Below are 18764 nucleotides of genomic sequence, written 5' to 3'. Positions count from 1 at the left end.
CTTCAACGTCCAATATGTTTATCATTGTTTTTATAATTTGATTGGACTGATTGGCTCAATTGATTCAACAAAAAAAATTGATTTTGATCTGATCAACATAAAAAAATAAAAATTTTCATAAAATTTGAATTTTGAATAATTTAAACTAAATTTATAAAACTTTTAGACATATATACAATCAAACTAAATTTATTTTATTATTTAAAAATTCAAATTATATATAAATAAATTTTACAAAATTTTTTGAATATTATTTTTAAAAAATTAACCCATTTGACTTTCGATTATACCGGACCACCTCCTCTACCGGATCGAAGTCCGATCCAATTCCAAAGACATTGATCTTTATTCACCCTTGGTTACATGTAACTTTTTGATTTAACTCTACGTGTATATATCTGGCCGCTGGGTCTCCCCTTCCCTTTTTATTGAGCCGAGCCCAATATGACTTTCGAACCCCAGCACTTTCTATAAAACCCTGACAATCATGGCCGCCAAACCAATTTCTTTCGAAAAAATTCGGAGCCGAGATGCAGATCTTTGTAAAGACACTTACGGGGAAAACAATCACTCTCGAAGTCGAGAGCAGTGATACCATCGACAATGTCAAGGCGAAGATCTAGGACAAGGAAGGTAACTCATTGACCTTTCCCTATTTAATTAAAAAATGGCTTCGTTTTATGTGTAGATTTTGATTAAAAAAATTATTGAATAGGAATTCCACCGGACCAGCAACGCCTAATCTTCGCCGGTAAGCAGCTGGAAGATGGGCGTACCTTGGCGGATTACAATATACAGAAAGAATCGACTCTTCATTTGGTTCTGAGACTTCGAGGAGGAATAATCGAGCCTTCTTTGATGGCTTTGGCTCGTAAATACAATCAGGACAAGATGATTTGCCGCAAGTATGCTCACTCTAATTGAATATATTTATCTATCTTAAATTTATTTGGGTTTGATATTGTTGTTATGGTTACGGGGCTTGACTTAGCTTCGCTTGCTATGACAATGCAGGAGAAGTCATACAAGTACCCAATATAAACAAATGTCCATTCTTCAACTTTGTCAACTGTTTCTTAAATTATTTTAGTGGCAGTTGATTTTCATGGGTGGTACATCTGTGAGTTAATGCATTCTTATCGCACTGGGGTGTGATTGTTGAGGTTTCCCGTAGGATATTGCCTTGATATGTTGGAAAAGTGTGCCTATAAACTGCTTAGGTAGCACTTTTTCGTGAGTCCTCTTTCCAAGAATTATAATTGAAGGTATGTGTAGGTTGGAGTCATTTAATGTTTTCCTTGCATACAAGATTTTTTAAACTTGCACTTAATGAAAGGGTAGGTGTGAGTAGGGTTGGACCTGAACTAAGTTGGTTAGGGCTCGAAAGTCGGCTCAACGTGGTTTGAGTTTGTTTACTTCGAATATGAACCGAGTTCAAGTTAAGAGATTTGACTCGTTTTGAAATAGAATTGAACTCGAGCTATAGAAAGTTCGATTTGGTTTAGCTCGCGAGTTAGATAGATGACTCGGTTTGGTTCGAACCTGACTTGTGGCTCGATTTGAATTATGTTAAATAATTGTTAAATGATGTCTTTTTGTTAATAAGTTGCGAATTTGAGCCACATATCCGAGCTATGAATTTGATACATAAATTTGAGCTAAACTTTAACTGAATCATTTTCATTTGAACCGAACTTGAATTACCCTTAATATTGGCTCACCAAATTCGAGTCGAGCTATTTTTTATTTAAGTCAAGGGGTATTCGGGTTCGGTTTGGTTCTTTCGTATCCACCCGTAGGTGTCTGTCACCATACACATTTGCGAGGTGTTGGTTCTAATCCAACAATTGTAAAATTTTACAAAAAATTTTTGTTAGTTATTATAGGTTAAATAATAAAAATTACACACCTTTTAAGAAATTAAAACAGTACATAACTAAATGAAACGTTGGACTACTGAATAGTTTAAATAAATATTAGAACAATATTTAAAACAATTTTAGTCTAGTTAATGATTAAATATGAAATTCAGATTACTTTTAATGAAAATCGAATTTGGTCTAATGACACATGACCACAACCATTTTCAGGGTGTTGGGTCTAGGTTGCAATTTTGAACTTTCACAAAAAAATTGTCTGTTAGAACAAGTTTAATAAAAATTACACACCTTGTAAAAATAATTAAAACAATATATATAATTGAATGGAAATGTGACTTGATGGTATGATGCACACTTTATAATTGCTAGAATTTGGGTTCGAGTTTTAACAATTGCAAAATTTTTGTATTGATGCTTATGTTAGCGTGTGAGTTTGATTGAATTGACGCAATGATTGAACTGTGATCTGACTTAGTTCATTTGATTCGATCATAGGTTCATCAGCTTGACTTGAAACAGGTTGACCACTAGGTCATTGTTGGATCAGTTGAACTGTCATGTTCATGTTTTAAAACCATGGATGTATATAGGAGTGCTTTTACTTTAAGTGATATTTTGAGAATCATTTCATAGTTATTAGATTGAGAATGCATAGTGTCATTGAAAAATTAATGGTGGCATTTCTAGTAGGGATGGATTTGAGTCAAACTCAAACTTGGACTTACTTAAGTTTAGCTTGGCTCAAGGGAGTCGAGCTTGACAAGTTTTCATAGAGCCTAGCTTAAGCTCGAGCTTGATTGAAGAGCCAAGCTTAATTTCAGCTCGATATTGATGCAATATTAAATCTATATTTTATAATTAAACCTATTAATGATTATTACTCTAAAATACCTACGAATGATTATTTTTCTAAAATTTATGTTTTCTAATCAAATAAAGTATGAAAGGAAGTTTTAATGTGATGAGAAATGAAAAGATTAAGATTATTTATAATGGGTGAGGTGAGTGGTTAATATTCCTCTCATCCAATGTAGGACATTAGGAATTGGGTTTAATGTTAATTATAATATGTTAAATGGGTTGTTGAAAATGTACCAACTATAAATAAGCACTCATCAATTCCTAATACCTCATATTGGGTGAGAAAAATATTAACTATTCACCTTGTCTATTATAAATTGGTTTAATTTTTTTTAATTTTGCATCACTTTTTGACTTTTATATTTTTTATTGGCCAAATGACTATTTCCCACCCAAGGTATGCTGTAATGACAAGTTTCCACCCTTTAACTATGGAAACACCAAACACCCACCCATGACCGGTTAGATTTAACAGAACCCTAACGGTGATAAGGGTAAAATCGTCATTTTCTCTAGAATATTAAAAATAAAATAAAATAGAATATATTTTGCTCCCCTAAACTTTAAAAACTAAAATTCCCCCCCAGCCTAAGTTTTAAAAAATCGCAGTTTCACCCTCACGAAGCATTGCCGACGGTCTCCGGCTCCATTGCCGACGATCTCTCCCTCCCGAAGCATCCTCACCTTCCGGATATCACTTTCCTCCCATTTGGACTTCCAATCGGAGTCGGAGAAGTTGTGGAAGACGAAGAACTTCGTCGGGGAAGACGAAGTTCTTCGTCTTCCCAGTCGTCGTCGTCGTCGTCTGGGAAGACGTCTTCCCAGACGAAGACGAGACGACGAGACGACTCGTCGTCCTCTGGGAAGACGAGTCGTCTTCATCTGGGAAGACAATCGTCTTCCCAGACGGCTTCTCTCTGCATCGGATGTGTTGAGGTCGAGTTGAGAGGGGTCGTCGGTGGAAGAGAAGCCGTTGGGAGGGGAAGACAACCGGTGATGGCGCCGGAGAAAGCGACGGAGAAGAGTTTGGAAATTGTAAGGGTTTGGAAATAAACCCTAGGGGGCGAAATGCAATATTTTCAAACTTAGCTTAGGGAAAAAATGTTAGTTTTTAAACTTTTAGGGGGGAAAATGAGATTAAATTTATCACCGTTAGGGTTTTGTTAAATCTAACCAGCCATGGGTGGGTGTTTGGTGTTTCCATAGTTAAAGGGGGGACATTTGAGAAAACGCTAAACCTTGGGTGGGAAATAGTCGTTTGGCCTTTTTTATTAGAAAACATAAATTAAAAATAATTTTTTGTAATTAAAAAAACTATTTTTCTCATCTCGCTCTCAATAAATTTTTCAAACCATGGCTTAAGATCAAGCCATATTTGCCCATTTTAGGGCTCATTTCTAGTTCAATCAAGCCGAGTTGGTAATTGAGCTCAAGCCAACTCGACTTGATTCAACCCTAGTTTCTAGGTGAAGTTCCTTTACTTATTTTTGGAAGCTTTGTATAATAACTTTACTTAAAAGTGGTTCGTGAGTGTTGTGTTAATAGTTCCCAAAGCACATCTTATATGTGTTTAAGGACCATGGTTTTGAATACTGTTAGTCAAGTTTTGTACAAGTATTTGTGATTGGATCAAATGGATTTATGGTTGAACCATGTCAAGTTGTAGTTCAATAATCGCGACAAACTCTTGTACTAATGTTAGTTTGACCGTGTATTGATATCAATATAAAAATTTTGCAATTGTTGGGACTCGAATCAAAGTGTCAATAATTACAAGGCGTGCATTATACCATAAACTACATTTCCATAAACTTGCATATTGTTTTGATTTCACCATACTATTAGGTCACATTTCCATATAGTTATATATTGTTTTAATTGTTATTTAACTTGTTTTAACTGAATCACTTTTTTAATGATAGTTTGTAGTTGTTGAAACCTTAACACTACACCTTGCATCACTAGACCAAATTTGATTTTTATGAAATATAATTTGAATTTCATATATGGTAATTAAATAGACAATTGTTTTGAATATTGCTATAATATTTATTTAAACAATTAACCAATTCGATCATCAAGAGGATCAAGAAAGACCTAGACCAACCCTTTGATTGGGTCAAGGCACGATCTGTGTATGAAAACATTGTTGAGGACATGGGAATTGTTCTCTTGATCAAGTACTTTATGTTTATATCTTATAGAAAATTACTTTAGAGGGCTTATGTTCCACTAAAGTGCTTTTTACTCAAAAAAATTTTGAATTCTTTATTGAAGAAATATGTGAAAGGTGTCTTGTAGGATTGGATTCGATCCAAGCTGGGTTGAGTTTAATTTCTAGTTTAGCTTGAATGAGCCACAATTGAGCAGCCATGGCTCGGTCCGAGCTTTAGCTCAACAATTTTTTTTCAAAATTTAAAAAAGTATTTTTTAAAATTGTTTTTTTTTTAAATAAAACATGTTAGAAAATGAAATTATGATGAGAAAAAAGGTAAACTTATTTATAATAAGCGAGTTTGAGTTTTTATAATTAATCTCACCTATGTGGCACAATTGAAAACTTAAATTTGATTTAAACTTGATATTAAAGTCTTTTTTTATAGTGGGTGGTTTTCCATATTGGAAAGATACATTCCAACAACTTCCTTCTCCCACTATAAGTTAGGATTCAAGTCTCAAATTTCAATTAAATTTAAGTTTTCAAATTGTCCCGCATAGCTGAGATTGATTCTAAGAATTCAACAAACGTATTATAATAAGTCTAATTTCTTCATTGCTCATCATATTACAACTTCCTTTTATGTTTTCTTTTTCTAGAAAACATTAAATTTAATCATTAATAAGCAAAAAGTTTATAAAAAAACATTTAATCTACAATATCGAGCTTAGTTGAGTTGAGTTCGAATTTGACTAATTATATCGAGTTTGAGTTTGAGCTTAAATGTATCTCTAGTAAAGCTCGTCAAACTCAAGCCTAGCTCGACTCTTATGAGCCAAGTAGAACTTGTGCTAGTCCAAACTCAAGTTCAGCTCTATTGTCCTTATTTATATTACAAATAATTTCATTATTTTTGAAAAAAATATTGATGGATGTCTTGATTTGCTTTTTTTTTTTTTCCCATTGTTTTATCAAAAGTTGTTCTAAGTGTTTTTGTAAAAAGCACTTTAAATTACTAAAGTTGTAAAAAAATTTTGATCGGTTAAAAAGCACAACCTTTTAAATAACTTAAAGTTCTTTTGATAAAACCTAAAAGTGTGTTGCAATAGACTTGTTACAGAATGTATTTGGAGGAACACTTATCAAGTGTTTTTTTACAAATTGTCTCAATTGTTTTTTAAACTTAAGATCAATGTATTCAAATCTAGACTGAGCCTTGATCTTATCAAGGGCATGGTTTGGGTTTTTCCTGATCCAACTGGTACATCAACACAATCGACACACACACATATATATATGTAGATGTGTGAATTTATATTTTCATCATATAATCAAACAAACTTTTGTGTGTGTGTGTTACAACATATATGAGCAAACCTACTTGTAGTCTGGTGGCATGGTGCATTTGCTTGCAATTTTTAGGACTCTAGTAATTGTAAAATTTTTGGTTTTCCTTATAATATTAAAAAAAATTGATTAAACAAAAAATGTATAACCAAATAGAATTGTGTGACTTGGTAGTGCATTACATGCCTCCCAATTGTTAGGCCTCATGAAGAAAGTATAACTAAACAGGATTGTGTGACTTGGTGGTATGTCACATGCCTTGACATTTGTTGGGAAGTTCAAATCCCAACAATTGCAAAAAATTCAAAAGTCATGGTAAGGTTAGTGTGTTCATTGAAGCAGTGGTTGAACTGTGACTGGTGCGGTTCACCTGGTCAACCACCTTTCAAAGCGGTCCATTGGGAAGGCTTTAATCAGGATTGACCTGGACTAGGCTGACTAGTGGGTCTTGGTCAAACTGGTTGAACCGTTGATCCAGTCTGGGTTCCTTAACCATACTTAAAATTCACTTCAACTAACTGTTGCAAACCATTAGACAAATGATAATTTTTATTGTATGTCTTAAGAGCACATGTTAAGCTTACAAAAAGACAATTTTGATTGTATCATTACTCAATGATTTCTTATATATAATTAAATGTTTGATGCATTCTAAATTTGTTTGTTTGTGGTCTTAACATGTGCCCTTAGGACACACGATAAGAGCATTTTTTTTAAATTTAATTATTCTGATGTATGTATTGAAGGGAGTATGATAAAGCAGTAAGAGGCCAAAATTTTGATTATGTCAATATTTTTATCTATGAAAAGTTAACAGAAAGAACTTCCAATATATTGATAAAATCAAAATTTTGTATTTTGTAGAATTATAATATGCCTTTATGGTATACATTAGGATTGTTCTTCTATAAAAATGCATGGCTTTTTGATTTCTAGTGAAAGTGCTTCCATTGTTGTCAGAGGTGTTCTGAACAATATCAGTCTCCACTGGGGTATTAGTAAGCAGAGAGTTCTTTAGCTCATTTTCTCCATTATTTTTATTGAAGGATATGGTTATTGCTTTTGTACTGATGATAGTTTAAAATTTTTTTTGGTTCTCTTTGGTCTGTTTGTATGGTGGGACTATACGTTGAACTCTTGATTGCTATTCAAGGTGCATTGGAGAGCATCCTATTTCTGGGATTACAACTTTGTCAGCTGTTTTTTTCTTCTTTTTAACTGGCAGTTGATTTTCTTGGGTGGTACATGATATTTTATCATCTAGGGTTACTTGATTGCTTCCTAGATTATATTTTTAGTTTTCCGCTGTGGAGACCTTAATTATGTGCTCTCTTTATTTTTTAATTGAATCTGAATTTATGCAATAACGTTTTTTTGGTATTTATTAGCAACCGCAATTTCACTTTAATCATATTTGATTGGTTCAACCACTAGTTCAAATTTAGTCCAGTGGCCCTGTTGATGTTAACATGACTTTTGATTTTTTTTTTTTCCAATTGTTGGGACTTAAACCCAAGTCCTAATAATTGACAAGGCATGCAAAGTACTACTAGGCCTAACAATTCTGTTTGATTATATATTTTTTTTAATATTATAAAAGAAATGAAAAGTTTTACAATTGTTAAACAATTGGGAGGCATGGAAGTTATATATGTTTTTAATTTAATATGTTTTTTTTTGATAGTATAAGAAAAATTTTGCAATTGTTGAACAGTTGGAAGGCATGCAATGTATCATTCATTTTTTTGCTTGACTCTCAGTAATTGCAAACAGATGCGTCATACCACCCGACACAAGTCTAATTGGTCATATGTTATATACATGAACAGTATTGATGTTTTGGTATGATTGGGAAAAGACTTGGACCAGGCCATTGATATGGTCAAGACTCGGTGGAGGTTTGAAAACATTGTTGACAGAATAGGCATGCTTGTATTAAATGACCTTGTTTATTAGTTTGTTATGTTACTAGGGCCATAAGTGGTTTTGTTAGTCTAGGCAAGTTTTTGTTACCCAATTTAGTTCATAGCTTGTTAGTAATTTTTATGTACCTTTATTTTCAGGTATACATAATGTGACACTGCCAAGTGTCATATTTATGTTACTGTTGCCTCATTTGTAGATTTTGATACTAAATAATAGTAGTTTTACTGGATTAAACTTTGGATTGCTAGATGTTATGCTCGCCTGCATCCGAGAGCTGTAAATTGCCGGAAGAAGAAATGTGGTCACAGCAATCAGGCTTGTCTTACATTTCCCACTTGATCTGATCTTATACTTGTTCATAAATGATATGTCTGAAGGTTCTTTGCTCTGTCAATAAAATTAAGACTACTGTTCATTTCTTGCAGTTGAGGCCTAAGAAGAAGATCAAGTAGATTCAAGAACTCTCCTGCCTTCTTTGCTTTGAGAGTAACATTTTGAGTGATGAGAATATAAATTTTGCCTTCTAAGATTTGAAATCATGTGGTATTTGAACCAAAGAAAACCAATTTTAGTAAAATTATAGTTGATTATTCATGGGAAGCTGTATTAAATTTGACAATTATTGGTTTGAGTTTCATTCGTGAATTGCTTCACTCTTGTTTTGCCCTCAGAATTTCTTCAGTTTTCAGTAGCATATCAGACCATTAATGGAGGTATCTTGCATTGAATAAAAGATATTACAATGGGTCTTTTGTTAGCATCCGTCTCAAATTATATGAAGCGTACGCTCACTTGGTAATTTAATTTCAGTAAGAGTTTAGAACAAACAATTAAACCCCACCTGACAAAAAATATATATTTTTTTCTCCCTTTCTCTTACCATCCCTAAGCTAAGGGTTCGTTATACTCTCAACTGTCAAATTGGGGCTCAATGGTATCAAGTGAAATTTCACTCATAATTAGTTGGGTTTACTCAAAATTTTCATTATTACAACATTTTGTATTCTCTCCTGGGTAATTGTTTGATTTGTTTAATTTTTATGAGCATTTACCAAAATTTCCAATTTTTCAGATCAAAACACTGAACGTGGAAAATTTAAAAGAAAAAAGCTAGGATTCGGTAGGCCTACTTGACCAAGTGGTTCAGAAATTCTTGACTTCTCACCACTATAGATGAGTATATACGAGAAGACACAAGGATGCAATGATTCATATTCATATTAGGCTTAATGACTAACAAAATATGCTCTTTTGCACTGTGTGATTTGGGATCTTTTTTAAATGGTCTAAATCTAGAGGTGTATTCATCTATTCAGTACTACTATGGGAGATCAGTAGTTGAAAACCTATTAAAAAGTTTTGGTTTTGGGTGAACAGAATTGACATAAAATTCAACTAGTTTGAGTTCGCATTAGTAATGGGTATGAGGTTCAATAACCACATCAATGAATTTGATTATGTTTTGTGATCATTATTATAAAGAATACATTGAACATTTATTTTTCAAATAACTCATTAGTGACATTTATTGAGCTAATGTCTTAACAAAGTGGATAATGACCAAGATATAGTAAAGCTCCATGTTGCTATATTGGCAATTCGATGAGGAAAGTGATAAGGGCACATAATCACTTAATACCAATTAAATATCATTTTTCTCATAAATAGACAGTTAACTCTCAAACATGTGCACTACAAAGGTATTTATTAATCGACTATGGGATATTAGTGTTAAAGTTCACCAAATACCTTAGAATAGGATGACCATTTGATTTTGGAATGAAGATGTGGAACGAATTAAAATTAACATGATTATACAATTATTTCACAACTATCTAAATTGTTAGTTCATGGTTGTTTTTATTATATCATTCTTTATGTGTAGTAATAAAAAATTAATACTTTTATAAAAGCAATATCATACTTTAGAAGCACAAACATCACATACAATACTTGAAATAAAACATCAAGAACAACCATATCCACTATAAGGTGAACCCTGCTCATTACTTTTGCTTGAAACCCTAGATAATGATAATACCCAAATTGTTGGTAGCGACTACAATATCGTTCTCAAATTTCCTCACCTTGTGAATGTACTATATTATAATCAAATAATCATTCAAATCATTTTTTATCAATCACTTCACACATCCTTCTAGAGATATTCCATATCAATTAACCAAACTAGTTTGATATATTTTTTTTCTAAATCGAACCAAATTTTTAGTTTGAAAAAGATTTTGAATCAATATTAGGATGCCTCGTAAATTAGGATGTAGAGTATGCCTATATGACTAGATAGAATGATCGTACATAGGGTAGAATGATGATAATACCTCTAGGATGTATGTAGGTAAGAGAAGATAAGTGTTTATGAATAGACAATGTTGTACACTCGTGCACCCGATTGTACATGTATGTTTGTTCCCATAGACATAGTCACAACTAAAGATGTACAAGGAGGTTAAGCCATACATAGGTAAAGTAGGATGTATGTCCGTGCATACGACCATGCAAACTCAAACCCAATGTTAGTAAGCTTGTACACCCTTAAGGGATAAGTCGTACATGGAAAGGGAGATGCACACTCGTACATCTGATAGTATATGCCTGTACACATTGAATATGAATATTGATACATTAAGAATTAAGCTTAAGTGTTTATAGTCTTGTCTCGAAATATAGTACGAACTCTTAAGTTATGTAATAGTATCTAACGTGCCCAAAAGAGAGATGACATTTAGGGCATGAGATATGAGTTAAGGTGAAAACTGGTATGAGTCTAAGCGGAGCAAGTGGCTCGAGATGCATGCATATTAGTCCATTGCTTGAGGTTAAATGGGTTGTTATGAGGGATACCTATGAGTTTATACTCTCTACATTGCTCGCAGTAAAGGTCATTGTAATACCCTCAGGTATGTTCTAGGGGCAATTATGTCTTTTGACCCTATTTCAAGATATTCCCAATTTTAAATATATATGTTCACATGCATGTGTGTGTGTGTTTATATATGTATATATATATCTATATGTATATATAGATATACGTAAAGAAAATTAAAAAAAAAAGAAAAGAAAATAAGATAAGGATTATATAAAGAGAAAGGAAGAATACAAAACAAAAGAAACTTCAAGACTTTTCCCTCTTCTCCGCCTCATCCAGCAGCCAGCCTTCTTCATGCTTTTTCTTTGTTTTTTTGAAGAAAAAGGAAGGATTTGAAGGAGTTTTGAAAGACAAGTAAAGAAAGAAAAGAAAATGAAGCACTTTGGAAGCCTTGGTAACCAAAAGATCTCTTCCTTTTCTATTTACCTATATTTATATATGTATTAGATGTATATTATAGGAATATGTTAGTATGTTTTGGTGTTGAATTAAGGTGATTTTGGTGATAAAGGAAGCAAGACAAGGAAAAGGAAGCCAACTTGTAAAAAATTGGCTTGAAATAAGGTAAGGGGTGTCATCTTTGATATGTTACATGTTTTAGGTTTTGGTTCCTTGGATCTATATTATAAATGATGATTTTGAAGTGGAGAAATGTTGTTTTGCCATTTGGGGTGTCTATGTGTGTGATTTTGTTGATGACAGATAGTTGGACAATATTTACAGTTTTGCCACTGAGTTTGTCCCATGTTTTGGTTGTCTTATCTTATGAATCATAGGTGCTATTATAGCTTGTTGGAAATCTATTTGAATCCTCTTTTCAATGATATATAGTTTATATAAATTGGGGATCATTTGGACTGTTAAATATTGTATGAACCACAAGGACTGTTTTACCAAATAAACAGAGGAGACAGTTTTTGCCACTGATTTCATCTCACGTTTTGACTATCTTATCTAATTATTTATGAGTGCTATTATATCTTGTTGGAAATCTCTTTGAATCCTCTTTTTAATGATATATAACTTGTATGAATTAGGGATTATTTGGACTGTTAAATATTGTATGAATCACAAGAACTGCTTTACCAAATAAATAGAAGAGGCATTTTTTGCCACTAATTTTATCTCACATTTTGACTGTCTTATCGAATGAATTATGAGTGCTATTATAGCTTGTTGGAAATATCTTTGAATTCTCTTTTCAAAGATATATAGCTTGTATGAATTAGAAACCATTTGGACTGTAAAATTGTATGAAAAAGAAAAGGATGCCCTGTCAAATGAACAGGGTTGTGAACAGTATTTCACAGTTTTGGAAAGGAAAGGAAAGGAAAGAAAGGAGAGAAAAAGAAAAGAAGAAGAAAAGAAAGAAAAACAAGAAAAAGAATTTGGGGCTCAAGATTCAGGGGTCGTCCCAAGAGTATAGTCTGGTGAGTTATGAATAGATTTAAATAGAAGCAAAATTAGTAAGATATAAGGCCCGCATGCATGCTATGAACTATGAGGGGGCACTTTACACTACACCGCCCGTAGTAGGGCATGTCCGTAGTAGGACATAGACCCACAGTAGGGTCTGCTCGCAATAAAGCATGCTCACAGTAGAGCTTAATTCAGATTCAGAAATGGTGTAGTGAGAGAAAAGAAGAGAGCTCAAGCTTAGAAAAGTGTCAAATCTCTATAGTTAACTTCTAGAAAGTATCAAATAGACATCAAATGAAATAAAGTATGACCTAAATAGTAAAACATGAACTAGATTATCCCCTCGAGTTCTTATGGGGGTTATGAGTGAGGTTGAGTCCCGAGAGTGAGTTATAACAGAAAAGGAGATAGTTTACTTAATTTTTTCTCCTTACTGGGTGTTCTTATCTTTCACTTCCTTTTCTTTCTTGATTGTAGGTATAAGTGATCGAGATAGCTGTGAGGCAGGGTCAGGTCAGCGAAGATAGATCCGGCTGGAGCAGGTTATCTTTGATTTATATTACATGCATATAGTGGCATATTCTTGTCGACTTTTGACTTTTTTGAGATGATTATACAGTTGTATATGATTACTCCCTGTTTTCAGACGTTTTCAGATGAGTTTTCATATGAGTATATACATCTTTTTTTCACTTCTAGATTTTCAGTTTTCTTGGAATACTTTCTAAACACTTTTAGTGATGCGTTTATTTTTAAGTATTTTAAAAGAAAAAAATAGACGCTCCGGATATGAATTCCTAACATTTCTCTTTCGGTAGTTAGTACTTATAGGGAGGGGTTTTACAGTCGTTCAAACTAAGACACTATATTTGTAGTAAGGGTACCCTTGCTCCTAAAGAAGCACACTTTAGTTCGATAATTAGTAGTGGTATAGGTGAGTGAACTATGTAGCAACGTTCACACAACCAAGGTGTCAAATCCCTATCTTGACCTAGTTTGATCGACAAACTATCTAGTTCAGTATGAGATAATGCTTTCACTTAGACATGGAAGAATCAAATAGTCACCTTAGTTTAGGATCCAAAGTGGTCTTTTGATGACTGAGAGGGAGTTAGATAATCTTGAGAGATTGATACGAGAATTTAAGACTCTCAAGTTTTTATATTAGAGTAGTAATATCTATGTCATCGTAGTTGAAGTTTAGAGATAGATTCTAAATGATCGAGTTAGAGTTGTTTGAGCCAAGGGTATTTTAGAGATTACGTAAAAGTTAAAAAGAATCTCCTACTTACTAAGTGGTTTTTACTTACTCCTATTCTCTTTATATTTTGCAGGTATAAATGATAGTGATGGTTGTAGGGCAAGTGATAGTCAACTAGCTTAGAATACCATGAGGACATTTGGGTCTTTTTAGTTCATGTACTCTAAGATGTCATGATTAGACATGCTTTTGTGTTATTTTACTACACACATACTACTTTGTGGATTAATTTTATGTTGTGATTTTCTTTCTACACTTTTGGTTTACTTTTATTAATAAGGGTGTTTTAGTAAATTTCTAAAGAATATGAAATGTATAGTATTGTATTTAAGTGATTGCATGCTTAATTAGTCTAAGTTCGTAGCACTTCTTTTTGTTCTTTTTGGAAGGTACTACTTTTGGAGAAAGTGTTACAATATGTCCTTTACTGATTGTCTTAGAAAATCAATAGAATATCTATTTATTGTGTTATCTTCCTTTTAAAAAGGAATCAAACTTTGAACTTCCTTCTTCCATGGATACACTAGTGTTGCACTATGTTAGGTTTTACCTACAAAAACAAGCAAAGTAAGCAAGTTTACAATCAACAATGGATTCTTAGAGTTGTATAACTTATCATTCTGCAAACCAGTGCAAACAGTCCTTAGAACCAACATGAGTAAACTCTCAAGCATATTAGAAAAATTAAAAAAAAAAAACTTAGGATGTGAGAAACTTAATTGAATTGTTCTTTTATAACTAAATTAGGGTAAAACAAGAACAAGGCATGAATGTTCAAAATAATCCTAAAACATGTGTTTATTATTCCATGATGCCAACAAGGCAAATTCAAGTCAGATTTTGTAGAAAATTGGAATGATGTGACTAGTGTGCAATGCAAAACATACATAACAATGATTTTGCTAGCTAAAAAGTCCTTATCACGAAGATCTTGCAAATCTCCACTTGGTACTCATTCCAACTAATAGCTAAGGACTTAAAAAGTCTCTATAAATTAGTGATCTCTACTCATGGAGTGTTTACTTGAGAAGTGATATCTTGTTCCTCGACTAGTAGATATACATTCCTTACTTAAAGAATGTAATCAGCTAGTTGGCATTTCTTTTGTGTTACTTGCCCATGATGAAAAACAATAACTTCATGTCTAATCAGTTTTCACTCTTATCTTATCTCTAATGTAATTGATTATGAAGTTATTGTTTGAATTTGAATTTTGAATCTAATCGATATGATTGTAACTATCATCTCCCATCCTTTAAATATAAAAAATTACTAGAGAGAATGGGGAAGAGCATGAATAAGCATAAGTAAGCTTTATCCTAAGTTATGTGAGGGTCTCTCACAAAATTTAGCAATTCTCTCCAAGACTCTTGTCCACAATCCAATCCTTCTGAAAATCCTTTCTTGTAATTTTTATAAGCTTGGTGCTAGAACATTCTCCTAGAGCCACTAATTCCATAACAGTGGATGTAGGCTCCTAAACTACGGGTTGAACCATGTTAAAAAACCACTTCATGTCTATTTTTTTTATTGCATTTACTTTACATTATGGTAGAAATCAACGTTCAATAATAAATCATCAACACTGCTATCGTAATCTATTTTACACAATATTATAAATTGTATACATCAGTTAATAACAAAAAATTTCATCAACATATGTCAATTTCAAAATTACATATGATGATGTCTTATATTGATATTTTGTATTCCGCTTTGAGGAAAGTTGAGAGAGTCTCACCCAATCAAGTTTATTTGGTTTATCTACATGAGTTTTTTAATTATTTTATTGATATATAAAATAGGCCAAAGAACTATTTTCCACCCAAGTTTAATTGTATTCTTAAAATCACATCTGTAGGGTTTAAAAAATCCAAAATCCTACTCATGGGCCAACTATCTCAAAACTTTACTCTCAAAAAATCCCTCAAGTTAAATGACAGTTTACTCTCAAAACTTTGTTAAATAATTGTGTACCATTATTTATATTTATTTTAATTAAAATAATAAAAAATTTATTAATACAAATATAAATAGAGGTATAGTGATATCTAACTATATGTTTGGGTTGAATTATAATTTTTTTAAAATATTAGGGGGTGTAATGTTTAATGAGGGGTTTTCCTTAATTTGAAATAGATTTAGGGGTGTTTTTGAATTTTGAAAATGTAATATGTCTGTCAATAGTTTCCCCCATGCCGCCGCCGCCACCCGCATGATCACTGTGACACCTGCCAAGCAACAACTGCGACTACACACATGACCACCATGTCGTCACCCACATGATCACTCTATCGCCACCACTTGCCCTGTCAATTTATTTGTATAGGATTTGTTGAAAACTAACTATGACTCACAAAACAAGAAAACTTCATTGCTGCTTTCATCACTCACACCAAACTTCGACTAAATAAAAAAGAATCAACAATCACCAAACAAATAAAACGTGAATAATCTATTTTGTTGAAAAAACCATAAAAGGGGAGAAATCTAAACTAAACTACTCACAAAGTAAAAATAAAAATAAAAATAAAAAGCCTTATGCACCATCACGCTTAAAGAATGGAATAAGTGTGCTTCATTGATATATAATAGTTTTAGAAAGGTGTCACTAATAATATTAAAAAGAAATCGATGAACTTGTAACAAATATTACAAGTAAACCTTTATGTATCATATGATTAAAGAATTAAAGATAAAATAATATTTAATTACATAATAACTTATCATTTATGTATCTATTTATGTACTTAAAAAATATATACACATTTATAGCATTGTTTAGCAAAAAAATTAATTAATATTGAAAGTGGAATGTAGTGGGTGAACACAACTCATGTAGAAATCAAGTAATGGCATGATTGTCCCACAACCCAAATAGTGCCTTGTCATCCCTACAGTAATCATCCATCCTAATGATAATAATACACAGAAAAAGGCAACAAATGCATATATATATATATATATGGGGTATAAAAAGAGAGGAAAGAGCAGTGCATTTTTAAGGCATTTCCTGTTATGATAACATTTAAAGCAGAATATAAATAACGTACAGCAGGAAACATAATTACCTTCCAACTATCAGATAGTAGCATCCAGTGTCTTGGTATGCTTCAGCCTGTAAAATTACAATATAAATGAGGACAATTAATTCTTTCTTAATATAAAGATAACCAAATAATACTCACGGTCCAATACGTGAAGAATGCAGGATAGTTATCTCCAAATAATTCTGGGTTAGCCTGATTGAAACATGAATGCATTGGCTTTTTACTATCATTTGAAAGTTCATAATATCCTAAACACAAACAAGAAAAAATAATGAAACTGATGATTTAGGAAATTTTGGACTTTCAGATGTGAAACTTAACTGCTAACCTGCTTCAATGGTATTGAGTTCATTGTCAAATGGACCGGAGATTATTCATACTTGTGACAAGCTGAAGTTTGAACGTTTAGACTGGCCTTCGCTCCATAATATTGTTCCTCTACGATTACAACTGCATGCTGTAGTTGAATTGAACTATGAGAAACTATAAACCAAAGTTTTTCCAAGATAAAGCAATCAATTGTTGTTACACTATTATTGCCAACTTTTGCAGTTAATGTCTCCTCACGGCCTTTTTGCTATCTTCTCAACCTCTCAATACAATGTTCGCTTGCAGTGAAAAGAGATAGGAAAACAAGATATGCCTTATTGGAGGAAACTAGTCTTTTTTTAGTTGGGTTCTGGGCATGATTCACCTGAAATTGTCCACAACTGTAAGACGGGTGACTTCATTTCAGTGGCAATGTAACCTCGGCTTCACCATCAATATATATGGATTTTAGAGGGTGGTTCGGTTATGCCTACAGGTTCCCACATGTAAACCGTGTTTTCCTTCCTATTCATTGTCTTCTTCCTTTTCAAAATTAAACTTACAACACAACACAAATTTCACATATTTTCTCTTCTTTTAATATAAAATGAACCAAATCAATCCTAAAATTAAATTAATAAAACAAACCCATTAAAAAATTTTCTAGTATTAATCACTCCATCATCATAATATTTCGAACAAATGTTGATTTTCAACCTTCTCTAATGTGGCTAATTAATTATTTTTTAAAACTAACCTATTAATATTATAGAATGAAAAGCTTACCACTCATCTTACCACCACAAAAATAAATTAAAAAACAAATTATTGTATTCAGATAAAGTTATCTTTCATTTGAACTTTATTCACATTCACATACTCATAGGCAACTATCTTTCTTTCCATTTCTGGAGTTTTATGAGCACTTAATGAGAAATTTTGTTGGGCTGAAAATAAATTTGAAGAATTTGAGCACTAGACATTTTATCATAAAATTTCACCCCATATCTAATGCTAAAATTCTTAAAAAATCTATAGGAGAAATTTTTATAATTTGAGAATGATATCCATTTCTTAGAGAATATTTATCCTCTCTATATAATATTTGAAAAGAAAATTATTAAAAGATTGATATTCTTTTTGTGCATCATTATTATATTTTAGAAAAGAGAAGTTTTGTGACAAAATGGATACATTAAAATAATAAGAACAAAATAAAAATAATGAAAATGTAATAGTAACAAATAACGCATGGGTCAACCCATACTTATTGGGCCAAGTACGAGTTTTAAAAATTATTATCTATATAAATCGATCCGTTTTAACTTGTATTTGTTTTACTTATATCTAATTTTATCTAATTCATCTGTCTATTTGTCAAGTCTACCCAAACAATTTTTATAGTATACATTCGTGTGTTCATGACTATCTCAGTATAGACGAGTAAAGACTCTACAATGTCATAGGGAGATGTTGAAGAATTCAAGAAAAATCCTAGCTTGAAGGAGCATTCAAACACAAAATTGCATTTCAAAATTCTGTATGCATAGTTTTGTTATTATATTATAACAACCCTTAAGTCTTCAAAATTTTCTTGGTATATTCATTCCACTGTCTTATTTGATACTTTAGAGATCTCAAAACACCGAAAAGATATAACAATAAG

The 18764-nt window shown here is 32.2% G+C and overlaps 1 long non-coding RNA gene across 2 annotated transcripts; it reads left to right on the top strand.

The window, feature by feature from the left end:
- The first annotated feature begins 412 nt into the window (after positions 1-412).
- Positions 413-13992, top strand: LOC123192023. Of its 2 annotated transcripts, none has more exons than XR_006497881.1 (3): positions 413-633; positions 716-1265; positions 13813-13992. It is a non-coding gene; the product is annotated as an uncharacterized LOC123192023 (long non-coding RNA). The 2 variants fall into 2 exon arrangements; XR_006497326.1 differs by lacking the exon at positions 13813-13992 and adding an exon at positions 8421-8825.
- Positions 13993-18764: the final 4772 nt, after the last annotated feature.

Source organism: Mangifera indica, chromosome 1, assembly GCF_011075055.1.
Source record: "Mangifera indica cultivar Alphonso chromosome 1, CATAS_Mindica_2.1, whole genome shotgun sequence".
Lineage (NCBI taxonomy): Eukaryota > Viridiplantae > Streptophyta > Magnoliopsida > Sapindales > Anacardiaceae > Mangifera > Mangifera indica.
This window is presented reverse-complemented; position numbering and strand designations above follow the sequence as displayed.